Raw genomic sequence first — 13,352 nt, 5'->3', positions numbered from 1 at the left:
ATGCAAGATGAGAACATGGTTGAGTTATCAACATGGATTACATAAATTTTTTTTTTAACCCCCTCATGATGTTTCCATTCATTCCCATACTTAAAATAGTAAGTAAGTAATAATAATATACTTAATACACTATACACAAATTATGTATTTCTCAGACCATAATCATGTTCCAATTGATCCTACTTACACAAAAAAACTTAAAACACATTACTTAATTACTTCATTCATACACAAAACTTAAAACTCTGTACACAAATTATGTACTTCTTAGACCATAATCATGTTCCAATCTTTCATACTTAATTACTCCATACATGAAAAAAAACTTAAAACACAAAACTTAATTACTTCATTCATACACAAAACTTAAAACTCTGTACACAAATTATCTATTTCTTAAACCCAATCATGTTCCAATCTTTCATACTTAATTACTCCATACACGAAAAAAACTTAAAACACATTACTTAATTACTTCATTCATACACAAAACTTGATACTCAGTACACAAATTATCTATTTCTCAGACCCAATCATGTTCCAATCTTTCATACTTACACAAAAAAAACTTAAAACACATAACTTAATTACTTCATTCATACACAAAACTTGATACTCAGTACACAAATTATGTAATTCTTAGACCATAATCATGTTCCAATCTTTCATACTTACACAAAAAAACTTAAAACACATTACTTTATTACTTCATTCATACACAAAACTTAAAACTCTGTACACAAATTATGTACTTCTTAGACCATAATCATGTTCCAATCTTTCATACTTACACAAAAAAACTTAAAACACATTACTTAATTACTTCATTCATACACAAAACTTGATACTCAGTACACAAATTATGTAATTCTTAGACCATAATCATGTTCCAATCTTTCATACTTACACAAAAAAACTTAAAACACATTACTTAATTACTTCATTCATACACAAAACTTGATACTCAGTACACAAATTATGTAATTCTTAGACCATAATCATGTTCCAATCTTTCATACTTACACAAAAAAACTTAAAACACATTACTTAATTACTTCATTCATACACAAAACTTGATACTCAGTACACAAATTATGTAATTCTTAGACCATAATCATGTTCCAATTGTTCCTACTTACACAAAAAACTTAAAACATGTTACTTAATTACTCCATACATACACAAAACTTGATACTCAGCACACAAATTATATATTTCTTAAACCTATAATCATGTTCCAAAAGTGACAAGATTATCCTCCTAATGATTAAAATATTCTCATGTTAAATCACAACCATAATCAAGTCTTAAATCGTACATATTATTCTTTTTTTTAAAAATATTATTACAAACATATTCTAAGTGTTTATCTTGCTAAAAGTGACAAGAATATCCTCCTAATGATAAAAATATTCTCATATTAAATCACAACCCTAATCAGGTCTTAAATCGTACATATTATTCTTTAAAAAAAAACGTTAATATTTATCCTCTAATGAAAAATAAAAGCGCCAAAAACACATTATAATGGATGTGTGAGGTTACATTAGGTTATCTATAACCTTACACCAAAATCACTCGTTATTGGTAAGTATATTAAAAATATTATTATTATGAACATATTCCAAGTGTTTATTGTGCTAAAAGTGTCAAGATTATCCACTTAATGATAAAAAAATATTCTCATGTTAAATCACAACCCTAATCAGGTCTTAAATCATACATATTATTCTTTAAAAAAACGGTTAATCTAAGTAATATATAAAAATAACATTAAAATGTGTTAAAATATTTGATAAAAAAATGACTTAATAGGTGTAATATATCTTAATCTTTGTTATCCATCATAACCTGTGATAAGATGTCGTATGACGTCACATGAAAGGTGCAACTACAACGCACTCCTGCGGCAGGTCTCGTTATTTATTAGTCACCTACTTATGTGTGGACCTGGTGGGGTATTATAATAATAATAATAATGGAGGAGGTTACATTAGGTTATCCATAACCTTACACCAAAAATCACTTGTTATTGGTAAATATTAAATAAAAAAAAAAAATATTATTACGAACATATTCCAAGTGTTTATTGTGGCTAAAAGCGACAAGATTATCCTAACATTAAAATTATGATAAACAATGATAAGAAAATGTCTTAATAAGTGTAATATATCTTAATCTTTTTGTTATCAGTGTGGATAAGATTTGTGTTAAAATGACGTCACGTGCGCGCGCAACCTAGGGCGTACGGACGCTCGTGTGCGCACAACCTCGGCCATAAGGAGTGCTAGGAGTGGGGGCCGCGCACGGACGCGCACAGCGCTATCCTAGTGTGGACCGGGGTGAGGAAGCGGGGGTACCCCCCTGCATTCCCTCACCCTGTCTCCCATAAGGCCGCGGCTCAAAAATTCGGGGCTCAATCACCTAAACATATCTACTGGTATATTCACTTTTTTACATTGGCTTTCAATGTTGTTACTTAATAAGTTATTTATACATTCATTATGAATGATAGTGGCATTCTTACAATAATAATTGTTTAATAATAGTTCACAATGAGCTGTGTATAGTTTATTAGTTTTCAGGACTAATGAAGGGGGAGCAATTATTGTAAAGGTCTGATTCAAGTGATCATAGGGATAGGACAAAAGAAAATAGGTTTCCGTTAAAGGGGTTTTAATTGGGAGTTGGACTAAATAATGGAGATGAGTGGGTGTGATTGAACAGTAAGTTTTTCCTACTTGCCATAATATTTCGGCATTGTTAGATATCAATTCGATATTGTTAAGGGACTGTAGCTGCATTAGTTCCTTTTGGGAAATTATGTACTATGGATTAAGCTTAATTTGCAAAATTCGACTGAGTCGTCTAGATCATTGATTTTATTAATTATTAGGGTAAGGGCCGAATGAAGAGAGGTATACAATTGGTTGATCTCAATTGTGTTGCTGATGACGTAGTTAAGTAATTTCTTAACTTTAAAATTATTATCTCGAATAATGGAGATGTCTTTATTAAAATCATTAATTAGTTTTTTATTAATAGTTAATTGTTGAAGGATATTATGTTCTAAATGGTAATCATTTTTCTCAATTTTCCTAATGACTTGGTCATAATACTTTTTGTCATTTGCATCCATATTACCAGTTATCCAGGATATGGCTGTGCCTAAGGCGTTTATTAGGCCGCGTTTGGGTCTAGTTACTTGGGAATTCACTAATACGTGATCGAGTTTATTTTGGGCGTACTTAATATGGGATTTCATATAGGATTTTAACAAAGTATGGGAGCTTGTTTTGAGAAGTTCTACGTAGGCTTGTTTAGGGTTCCGTTTAGGTTCTACTAGGGAGTCAAGGGTGTTGTCAATGTTAAATAATTCTTCTTGCAGGGAGGTAATATTGATAGAATGTATATAAGTGAAGTAATAATAATAATATAATAATAATAAATTGTTTATTGGTATTTCAAAATACACACATAAAAGTAATTTTTCATTTTTAACATTAAAGCATGGACTTCTCGTCCGTCTGCTTGAGTTGCACCTTTTAATTACTATTCCCTCCCGACCAATAACCAAAATTTAAAATAAAACAAAATAAACAAAGAGATACTACTTTTCTTTTATAAAATTGAAACTTAATACAGAATTAATAATTATAATTTTCTATTAGAAACTGTCTATATCTACCAGCGGACGTACAGAATTTATTTAAATTAGCCCAATTCTTACCGTTCAGGTATTCTAAAAATTCCGCCCTGACCAACACTTTCTTGCCAAAACACGCAATTCTAAATCCGACCATTATGGGGCATACAGCCACATAATGGTAGACATCTTCAGTTTCTGCTCTATTACACATAGAACACAGGTGCTGCTCATTTGTCCGCCCTATTCTAAAATTCAATTTCATCAGTTGTCCTCTAGCTCTAAACACATTTTTCATTAACTTAAACGAATGCTCATCTGAGATATAATGGTTAGCCCCTAAATCAAATCGCAATTCATTATCTATGCTGTGATAAATAGATCTTCCAGCTTTGGTAAACAAATCGTGTTTGGATTCTGAATCAATTGCATTTAACTATCTCTCCACATCACCACCCACCTCAATATAACCACAATCATGTTTATTACAAAGGTCTCTAAACGTCTTACACCAGTATATATTCCTATTAATCACTTCCTGTGCCACAAGTTTAGGCAATCTATTATTGGTTAATGCTAAACATTTATTAACATAATTGTAATGCAATCTATAAGTGAAAAAAAGAGAGGGGAGGCGCCTGTCTCCAAATACACTACATAGTCCGGCGCGTTCCTAGGTAGAGTGAAAATTTTTTTAATAAAATATATATATAGCTTTTCTAACAACTCAAATCAAAGAAAACCCCCCAAACCTGCGCAGCATAACATGCCACCGCTCTGGACACCGCATCAAAACCTGCAACTTATTCGACATTGGTACTTCTGAATTTTTAAATAAACTATTAAACGTATAGTTAATCCCAAATTTTGCCACAGAAACCTTCTCTCTAATATGATGGACAAAAGACAGTTTAGACGTCAAGTGAACTCCCAGGTATTTATAACAATTAACAATCTCTACTTTTTGGCCCATAAAGCACCAGTGTTCATTTCTGGCCAGCCTTCCCCCTTTGCGAAATACAATTATTTTGGATTTATCCAAGTTAACTGTTAAATTCCACAACTGACAATATTCAGCCAAGCGACTAATCATATGCTGTAGTATAGATGGATGGTCCGCTAATAAAACTATGTCATCAGCATACAGTAAACATCTGATGTTTACTCCTACTATACGTATACCACCCTCCACCACCTCGTGCAAGTCGTTCACGAACAAAGAAAACAGCATTGGCGATAACAGGCAGCCCTGTTTTAACCCTGTCCCAGTTGGAAAGCTACTCGTTACACCGTCTACAGTCCACACACTTGATTCTGTATTTCTATAAAGGCCTTGTAATACATTAATAAATTTAGTGGACAAACCTAAATTATAGAGTTTACAGTAGAGATGATTTCTGTCCGGTGAGTCAAACGCTGATCTAAAATCAATGAAAAAACAATAAAGTTTATCACTTACATTTAGCGTTTTTAATTTAATTTTATTGACCAAGTTGAAAATATTATCTACGGTGGAATATCCCTTTCTGAAACCAGCCTGAAATTCTGATAAAATATTATTATTATACACCCATGTCTCTAATCTTTGTAATAACAGACCTGTAAATAATTTGGATATGGTGTCAGAAAACGATATTCCCCTGTAATTGGTCACCAGATTCACATCACCTTTCTTAAATAATGGAAATATTATAGATTTTAAAAAGCTTGGTGGCGCACTTGACGTTTCATATATTTAATTAAATAAATTTAATAATTCTGACAAAAAATTTTGTGGGCAATTTTTATAAAATTCAAATGTTACGCGGTCAAATCCAGGCGCCTTTCCCTCCTTCACTTTATGCAATACCTGCAATAATAACTCATTATAGTTAAATTCACAGTCCAAGGTTGGCACTACTGATAGTGGTGGCGCGTAGTGTATGGGAGCAGCAAGTAGAGTTGGATTTAATAAAATATTAAAGTGTTGCAGCCAATCATCACTTGTTATTGACAGGCTGTTAATAAAATTAGATTTTTCAAACTGCTTAATTAGAATCCAAAAACTTTTAGCATCTTTTACTTTTTTAAAATTTTCATTCACTTGAAACAGAAATTCTCTCTTTTTTTGTTTACACACATATTTATACTCTCTGTTGCAATTGATGTACATAACACGAATAAAGTCCAGGTTCGTTTTTCTAAAAAGCTTCAACAGACAAAAAGATTTGTTTCTTAATTTATAACACGAAGAGTCATACCATTTCTGCTTTTATTTTACCTTTATCGGACTTTGATACATATGTTTGTTTACCATTACCTAGACTAGAGGAATCTTTAATCATATCTGTTCACATATTTACTACTATTTGCGGATCATTATTTAAAATTTCCTTAAAATTAAGATTATCAACTAACTCTTCTAACTTATTTTTAAAATTATGTTTATCAATTGTAGTCCATTGTAACTTTGGCAAGAGAGGCAGCAGCAAATCTTTTTTAAACTGGATATTTAAATTTAACGTTAAACAGATGGGCATATGATCTGAAAATAATTTTGGAATTACTTTAAAATCATAGATTCTATCCAATAATGCGTAAGATACGGCACATATATCGTTTACCGAACATCCCTGACCACCTACATAAGTAAACTCTCCACACAAATCCCCTTGCGTCCGCCCATTTAATACCAAACAGTTATAGTTATCGCACAATTCTAGAAACATTTTACCTTTACTATTTACAACCTTATCCTTTGAACTTCTTTCAACATTCACTTTTGATTTACTCTCAATAATCTCGGCTGGTACAATTTGAGCATTCCCAATTCTAATATTTAAATCCCCGACAATTACAATGTTAACTTGACAATTAGACACAAAATCATAGACACCTTCAAAATCTTCCCTCCAATGACTTCCTCTTAAATAAATGGGTAAAATATAAAAAAACTCATGACCGTTTTTTCCACGTACTAAGTAAATCCACCTAAATTAATAAAATCATATACATTGGAACTTTTATTTTTTAATTTTATTCCAAATAAACTTCCTCCCATTGCTCTGCCAAATGAACTTTCTCTATTTGCACTAATCCAATGCAACTTAAAACCTGGAAAATAATTTTTAAAACTAACGTAATCTTTTTCTTCTACAAACGTTTCATAAAGAAAAAACAAATCAAAATGCTTAACAAAATAAAAAAAATCAAAATTATCTCTCTTACTACTCAAACCACACACATTATAACTTAAAATAGAACTAATTGACTCTTCTAACTGAAAAACACTTTCATTCACATGACTGCTATTTTTTTTGTTTACAAAGAGTTTTTTGCCTTTTCCTCCACCCTTTTCTTCTCGAACACTTGTTCTAGCAACTTGAGATCCTCCTCATTGGCTACCAAACCCTTCTCTTCATCCCAAAAGTATTTTCTATTCTCAAAAATAAAATAATGATCACGTAATAACACTTGGCCTCTTTTTCTTTCTCCAAAATTTTCCTTTTATACTCAACCAATTTTTTCTTTATTTGCCTATCTTGGTATGATAGATCTTTATTAATCCATATCCCGGTTCCCTTCAATTTGTTTACATTTCTCAGGATCTGCTGTACATCTGACACCTTCAGTAGTTCCACTACCACTAATTTACCTTCTCTTATTAAAAATACTCGGTCTATCATTATATCAGACACTCCCAAGACTTTCGAGAAAAACTCCTGTACCGAATTCAGATAATTTCCTTCTTTAACTCCGCCTAGACCCCCAATTATTAACGTTTTAGCTTTAGATTTTCTTAATAGAACTTGGAGATTATTTTTTATCACTTTATTTTCCTCCTTTAAACTTAATATTTCTTTATTTAGATTATTATTTTCGCTAATAAGGGTGTCTATTTTCCCTTCTATTCTTACGATATGCTGCTCAACTAAGGTTGCCATTTTACTATCTAGTAAATTACTCATTTTTATAAAAAATTCCTCCTCACCATAATTTACTTCCTGTTGTAACTTTTTAGATGCCATTTGTTCTGGAGAAAGTGAAGTCCTACTACGTTTTCTATTCAAATTCGAGGTTGTTTGCTTTGAAATATCTCTATCTCCTTCTGATAAGTTACTCATATGGCGCTCCACAAGCCAATAGAAGTGGGCGTGGCAATACAGACGGTCACTCAACTCCCCACTATCACTATTATCACAATGTACTCTATGACGTCACCAGCAGTCTTAGTCAAATTCACATACAATTATACTACTTTTTAATTGATTATTTAGTAATTTTTGCACGATTGACCACTTTAACTATGAAACGGCTTACAATTTCAGATAAATCTCTCTTTTTCCATCAACTTGAAAAAAAAATTTTTTAAAAACATTAACTTTTACCACTAAAAAATTGAAAAAAGTCGGAACTAAACTGACACAACCTTACTGTACCAATGCTCAGTGCAAACTCTATAAGTGAAGTATTTTTCCATTATATATGAATTTTGGATTTTAATTGGTATTATTCCAGGACCTTTATTTAAATTGGTAACTTTATGGGTTGCCACTAGTTCCAGGCTTAGGAGAATCAGGAGGACGATCATGTTCGTTCTTTTGTGTGTTTGCCTGCGAACAAGAAGGTTCACGTAAATGATTTTCAAATTTTCTAGGGCGTTTAAGTTGTGAGGGGTGAATTTTGGTTTTCTTGGTTTTGCCATTTAGGACTTTTTGTTTGGTTTTATCATATGTTACTGATTTATACCTTGGCTTAGCTTTGTTTCTATTATGGGTTTTTATATAAATTTTTCCTGGGGGAATTTCTACATTTTCTCTGTTTTCATTTAGTAAATTAGTTCTTTTTCATTGGGGAGCATATGTTCTGTTCTTATGAGTTTTTCAATCTCGTTTTGGGATATGCTTTTGTGATGTGTAATGTGTAGTTGGGTGTCATGATTTTCAGAATTTTCTATAGGTATGTAACGCCAGGATATGTTAGTGTTTGTTTTAAAATTGAGAACTAGGTTGAGTTCAGTCATGGTGTTTTTTCCTAGAAGCATGTTATAGTCATCTGAGAAAGGAAACACATAGAGCTTAGCGGTATGACTAATTCCAAAATGAGGTTGTAAATTAAGGGTGATATAAGAGTTTCCGCTTTTTGCTCCTGCTGGAGTTATTATGGAGAAATGTTCAGAGTGAACGGGTGTGTTGGGGGGTATTGACGTTGGTGTAATATAATTTCTGGTTGACCCAGTATCAATTAGCCATTTGTATTGAAGATGGTCGCTACAATAAGGGAGTGTTTTTACTTCTGGTTTGCTATCGGACTTACACTGCTGGAGTTGTCGTCTAAAAAAGATTCGAGTTGGATTATTCTTTCTGTTAATTGTTGGATTTGGAATTCTTGTGAATCATGCGTGGTCATGTGTAAGGGAGCTGGAATTTTTTTATGAGGGTATAAAGATTTTTGATGATTTGGGGGTGGTCTCGGTTCACGAGGTTGTTGTTGGTTGTACGGGGGTCTAGGGCCATTGCTTTTCCATGAGTCTCTGGAATTATAGTTAGTGAAAGGTCTATGCGGAGTTTGTGTTTGCATTAATGGGGAAGGATAATTTGAGGTTGAAGGAAAACTGGAGTTACGATAACTTGTTGGGTTTCGTTGGTATCTCCTTTGAGGAGGGTTACGCGGTTGTTGAGAAGGGGATCGATAGGATGATTGGGGTTTTATATACAACTGGTCGATTAAGAACATACATTTGGTGTTTAAAGTTTCTCTTAATTTTTCTAAAGACGTAGGATTAAAGGTCATCACATGATTGGACAGTTGCCATGGGGTAGTTGAATAAAAATGGTGGATAACTTCTTTTTCTAAGTATTGCATAGACGTTAATATTATTTCTTCACTAATGCCATCGATCATATACTTGGCATGGATTAGATGTGTTATTGACTCTAGGCGAGTTAAATAGTCAGTTAGGAGTTCTTTAAAATGGGGTTTCATATTGTATATTTCGGACTTCAATGTTTCGAAGGACTTAGAACACGAAAAGTTTCTTTTTAAAATATCTAGTAATTCTTTTATAGTATGAATTCTTTTGGTTAAAATTAATGATTGAGCGGATCCCGTGATTTTGGCTTTTACCTTATTAAGGAGAAGGAATTCATTGGTGGCACTTTCTATAATGTTTGGTCTACAGGTTACATTATAAACATCTTCGACTGTTTGAGTAAAATATAATAATTCATAAGGGTCTCTGTTAAATATGGGGATATGATCATAATCTTCTTTTCGTAAAGGATGACTAATACGTGGTAATGAGGGACTTGTGTGGGAACAAGGAGTCTGAGTATCCGTTTGGTCATAGGGGGTAAGGACTGGGGGTTGCAGGTCGGAAGTGTTAAGATTAGCATGCATTTTATACAGCTCAAGTGATTACAGTATAAGGCAGAGTTGTATGATTAAAACATGTTGATTTGCTTTCTTCTTATCTATTAAAAGAATATTTATTCAACTAAACTGATTTGCTTTTTCTCTATCTTATCTTATTATAAATTCTTTATATCAGTTACACTTCTTTATAAAGACTAAGATAATTAATAATTATATGAGGACTTATTTATACTTAATATCAATTATACTTTCTTTTTATTATAAGGATTAATCATTATATAGGGACTTATTTTATTTTTATATCAATTATGCTTTTCTTTTTGGGACCGGGATAATTAATACTGCCCTTGCCTACTTTATATGTTGTTAATTTATTGTTTCGGCAGGGTAATCAAGGGGATTTTATAACACTTGGGAAAGTGTATATGTATAGGGACTTTTTCTTTATAATTATATAATTCTTACTTATGGGAATTTATTTCTTTTACTCTTTCTTCTACTTATAATTATTTTATTCTTATGGGGACAGGAATAATTAATACTGCCCTTGCCTACTTTATATGTTTTTAATTTATTGTTTCGGCAGGCAAGGGGATTTTATTTATAATTATATGATTCTTATTTCTTTTGGGACTTTTAGGGACAATATAGTTCTTATTTCTTTTGGGACTTTTAGGGACAATATTTTGGTTTAATAAAATGTATGTACTATTTGTACGGGAAATACAAATTCATATAAAGGATTGATAAAATTCATAAAAAGTTATAAGAAAAATTTATAGAAAATTAATAAAAATAGGAATAGTAAATATTTACAGGGTGAGTCCTGCCCAACTCCAACATGCTGTTGAAATGTTGAATGCTGAATGGTTGTTGACCCAGGAGTCCACTTTTGTACGATGTTGGTGAAATTTTTGAATTGCTTATATCACTTAGAGTCTCTGCAATTAGGGACCGTTTTATTTATGTCACTTCGAGTCTCTGCAATCGGGCGCCAGTTATATATCTTGAACCGTTAGGGGCTTTTTTAAAAAGAATAACTTTTATATAAAACACAAATCTTTTATTACAATATTACTGATATATAAAAATAACGGTTACAAGAAAATATGTGGGGAAGGGAACTTCACTACTGAGCGGAACTGATCTCGGGCAGCAACTTGGCAGAACTTCAGGTAGAACTTAACTTTGACAGAGTCTGGGCAGAACTGGCTGTCCTGGGCTGGGTAGAAGTATTTATATGTTTGAAGACTGCTGTTATCAGAGGAAATATATTTATGCTGAGTCTCGAGGTTTCGTGTATAGTATAACTCTTCATCTGCCTGTGAAAAAAAAATAATAATAAAATAAATACACAATTAGTATTATATAGAAACTAGCATATTATTTTTTTTTTTTTTAGTAGAGAAACCTCTCACCATAAGCCAAGCCCCACATCCTCCTCACGTCGGTGGTGGCGGCGATGGATTTGCATTTATACTATGAAAAAAAGAGAAAAATAATTAGGAAACATACATTGGAAACAAACATATTTTTTTTAGCTTTATCATTAATTAAAAAAAAAACATACAAGCTCACATCATGGGCCTCAGCGTGCCCAACTCTTCGCACGCTGTACACCTCCGGGGAGGTGTCCAGGTGCCAGGCACACATATCAGTGCTTTGCAAAGTAAACATGTAAACTGTAACAAAAATAACTAAACATGTGAACTGTAACAGAAAATACACACGAATTTGTAAAAAAAAAATATTCCAAAATATTTTTTTGTTGAAAACAATTTATACATAATTAAGATTGTCAAAGGTACTTACAAATTTTTGAGGGGTTGTGTCCATTATTTTGTTCTGTCATCCTGAACAGCTTGCTTTTATACCTAAAACTTATCGTTGTATGAACTTCCTTTTTTTCACTCATATTCTAACCCCACTAAATTCTTAATAAATAAAAAACACAAAATCTAACCAAATGTGGTTTTAATGTGTATGTGTATGTGTGAGATATTTCTAGTTCTGATGTTGATATTGTTTTATAGATTACTTTTTTTTGTTATTTAAGATATGTTCTATTAAAAACTCCATTAATAACGACTCTTTTTATTTTTCGTATATTATTAATTACTTACTATAATATTAATAAGTAAGTATAAAAATACATAAAAAAATTTATATTAATTTTATTTATTATATTAATTTTAAAATATATGGTTAAAAAAAGGGTAAATCTTTAGAATAGCTCCCCAGAGGCGTGGCCTAATTCGAAGTGATTCTGATTCGCTGTTACTATATAACCCGCCATATTCAAATATAAATATAAAACTATTTCTTTATTTTATTTTTACACTTAAATCTAGCGGGTTATATGGTAACAGCGAATCAGAATAACTTCGAATTCTTTATTTATTTCTTAATGGGGGGCTTCGCCCCCACACCCCCTGATTTTTTCTTTTTGGGGGGCTTCGCCCCCATACCCCCCTCCTAACCTACCTAATCACCCTCAATTTTTTAATTTGTGTCACACCATCCATTACAATAATTACACAGACCAACAAAAAAGAAACTACCTTATTCTGTGGAGTCCTTTTCCTGAGGAGGGTATACTTGTCGAACTCCATTCTTACTCACACTACAATCATGCTTTAATTTAAAACAACCCGCAAATTTAAAACGCTCATACTCATAAAGTTACATAAAAACGGCACCTCCGGTCACATACAGAACACTCGCGGGAACTATTAATACATTAAACAGGAAGCAGTTGCTATGCAGTATGTGTACTGCGCATGCGCGCTAAACATAAGCGCTACGAAATTCGCACCATCCGCACATTGGCGGGAGGTAGTTTTAATTTTCCCCGGTAGGTGCGCTGTACTTCCCACCCCCTAAAAATAAACAGGCCACGCCTCTGGGGCGCTATTCTAAAGATTCTAAAAATAACATGTGTTTATTTAATTGCATTCCCTAGAAATACATTATTTTAAAATAAATACATATAGGTAAAAAAAAAAAACATTACATAAATATTACAAAAGTATGTGATCATTAGCAAGCTAAATATTTTTTTTCCAACATCTGGATAGTGTGTGTGAGTACTAAATTTTTTTTAACACCTAGGTATTTACAAAATATAGACTATATCACTCATTTTATTTCAAAATTCATACATATATATATGAGAAGGTTATTTTGGACACATCTTAACATTTAGTATATCACTGAGAAAAAAAAGAAGAGATTTGTACATGATTCATGTATCTTTTTACACCTACACCATCACATCACAAACAATTGGAGATAAGTGCGCTTTAAGGCTTTTAATTTTTAATGAATCCGAGTTATTTACTAATGGAATTAA

The 13,352-nt window shown here is 32.1% G+C and overlaps 1 protein-coding gene across 1 annotated transcript in view; it reads left to right on the top strand.

Annotated features, from left to right (window-relative positions):
• Positions 1-12,969: 12,969 nt before the first annotated feature.
• Positions 12,970-13,352, top strand: part of LOC141448031 (uncharacterized) — a 183,730-nt gene continuing 183,347 nt past the window's right edge. Inside the window, exon 1 of the mRNA XM_074116065.1 lies at positions 12,970-13,082. The gene's annotated coding sequence lies outside the window, so the exon portion shown is untranslated. The remainder of the gene's footprint in view (positions 13,083-13,352) is intronic.

Source organism: Rhodnius prolixus, unplaced genomic scaffold, assembly GCF_049639745.1.
Source record: "Rhodnius prolixus isolate KJV_2025 unplaced genomic scaffold, Rpr scaffold_1, whole genome shotgun sequence".
NCBI lineage: Eukaryota > Metazoa > Arthropoda > Insecta > Hemiptera > Reduviidae > Rhodnius > Rhodnius prolixus.
This window is presented reverse-complemented; position numbering and strand designations above follow the sequence as displayed.